The 2,552-nt window shown below is 46.6% G+C and overlaps 1 pseudogene; it reads left to right on the forward strand.

Annotated features, from left to right (window-relative positions):
• The window catches only part of LOC101590087, a 2,663-nt pseudogene extending 555 nt beyond the window's left edge, over positions 1-2,108 (forward strand).
• Positions 2,109-2,552: the final 444 nt, after the last annotated feature.

The following is a 2,552-nucleotide window of genomic DNA, read 5'->3' on the forward strand; positions in this document are numbered from 1 at the left end:
TTTTGCTTTCAGCCTACCAGTACTAGGATTACAGGCATGCAGCATTCCACTTTGTTTCTGGCTGGCTCAGACCAACCTGGAGATAACGCAGGTGAAGCATGTGGTGATGGTTGCTGACCACTCTTTTTTCTTTTTTAAACGCATCTCACACACAGCTTGGTGTGACATGGGGTGCCTGGGATCGGGGCATGATCCCTGAGTTTGCCTAAGCAGGCACTCAGTCCACTGAGCTATCTCCCAGGGACTAATGTAATTTTGTACACACAGGCGTGCAGAGCCCAGCATCTTCCAGGGGGCGCCGGGTCCTCCAGCTTGGCCCTGTTGCCCATTATCTGGAGGCCAAAGCACCCCTTCAGGTGTGGCGCCCTCATGCGTACTCACCAATGCACAGTACCCAGCCATGGTGGCTCCTGGGTGGCTGCAGGCCACGCGCCTTCTCTATTCCAGGTGCTGGCTTCCAGTCCTGCTCAACTGCTCTTGCTTTTCCTGTGTGGGCTCCTCGGGAGCGGGGCTTTCAGGGCTGCCCTGGATGTGCCTCTGTGGGCTTCCTCCTCCTGAGTTCATAGATTTCCTCACAGGCCCTACAGGAGGCGGTTGGTCACCAGCTACACTTTTGGGCCACCATAGGGGAAAGTGCTTAAGTGAGGGAGCTCGCCCCTCCCGAACTGCAAGGGGCCTTCCCACTGCACATGCTCCCTCCCACCCCTACTGCGCATGCTCCCTTCCTGCCCAGGCCCAGTACCCTGTCAATTGTCTTTCATCCAATGAAACTGCCAGCAGGCCTACTGAGATCGTAGCCAGGCAACAGTGCTGTGCGGCTTGGCTCCAGCCTCAGTCATTTCCTGTACCTGAAGAGAAAAATACTTTAGCTCAGGGAGTGAGCCTGCAAAGGACAACCGCGTGATACCGATGCTGAGGCATCTTCTCTGCAAAATCAATCCACCAGCCCCATCATGTGGCCGAGTACCTGAGGCAGGTGTTAACTAAACAGCTGAGGGATATTATGTGCACCCAGATATGCTGGGAGAAAAAGGAGATTTCATTGCCTGACCTGAAATAAGTTGGATCTTTAAGGAGCTACTAGGAATATGGTTCATTAGGGAATGGATGTCAGTTGGAAAAAACGCAGCTCTGCAGCTGGTGGAACTGGGGCCCAGTCGGGGCACCCTCATGGGAGACATTTTGAAGGTGTTCATTCACGTTGTGTCTGTGCTAAAGAACTGTGACACTTCAATGCACCTGGTAGAAATGAGAAAAAGCTTAAGAGATCTTCAAGCATCAACACTGACTGAAGCAAAGATCCCATGGGGCAGTATGCAGAGTCCCTAGTGTACAGGAAAGGTGATCCTAAGTATGGCCTCCCAGTATGCTGGTACCGGGCTCCACAGCATGTTCCAAAACGGTACAGCTTTTCTCTTGCAAATGAATTTTTTGATGTTCTTCCTTGCATAATTTTCAGAAAACACCCAAGCCTGCAGAGGAATACTCATTGATACTGATGCACAGTTTCTGAGAAGCTGAGGTTTGTCCTGGTGCCTTGTGTCACTCCAGCAGAAGTTACTCTGCAACATTATGAAAAAGGGATCACTCTGAAGTGTGTGATGATGCTGGGGTTGTCATTCAGGAACTTTCTGAATGCATTGCGCTCACTGGAAGTTCTGCGCTGATTGCTTATAATTGTCATGATGGAACAAAGACAGATGCCTTCAGAGGATTTTGTGGCCACAAGTTTCATGATGTCTTAATCGCCCCTGAAACAGCAGACCTAAAACCTGATGTGGACTTCCCTTATTTGCACGGGATGGCACAAGGAAAAGTAGTGTCTCTGAGTCCCATACAACAGAAAACATTTTTTGAATACTATAGGTGTTGATGTCCTGAAATGGCTGAAGATTCTTTAAGGTAAATCGGATGACCTGTTTATGAGGCAGCACTTACTTAAGGGGTGTGATATATTAATGAACCCTCAGAGGATGGGAGAAAGACCTGAATTCTTTGCCTCGATGCCTCATCAGCGACTTCATGGCAGAAGGCATCACGCAAGTGCATGCCAGTCAAAGCCCTCTGCATGGCCTGTGGCTGGGCTTGGTGAACTAGCTGGGCAGTGATATTACAGCTTGGAGTATGTAATCCTGCCACCTACCCAAGAAATCAAAACACAGGGAGCACATTTCACACATTAAAGCTAACCAAAGACCTGTTATATTTTATTGCTTTACACACAAGAAAAATAGCCCATGCTGTATATAATAAAATTATAGAACTTTTAGGATTATAACTCTTTGTAAAACTATATGTTCTCAATTGACTTAGCTGCTACTGTAAAAGTGAGTTTCCTTTTAATAAATCTACTTGTATTTTTATTTTTATTTATTTTTTTCCAAAGTTTTATTGACAAACAGATAGCAATGAGACAGTTTCAAATCATATCAGAAGGACAGCTTAAACAAATAATACACTGCATATATTCTTCTTAGTGATTAATTGCTGTACAAGATGCGGACTTGTGATCCTATTTAGAAACACCATTAGAACAAATCATTCTATTCATT

Source organism: Octodon degus, unplaced genomic scaffold (genome assembly GCF_000260255.1).
Source record: "Octodon degus isolate 3935 unplaced genomic scaffold, OctDeg1.0 scaffold00526, whole genome shotgun sequence".
NCBI classification, from domain to species: domain Eukaryota; kingdom Metazoa; phylum Chordata; class Mammalia; order Rodentia; family Octodontidae; genus Octodon; species Octodon degus.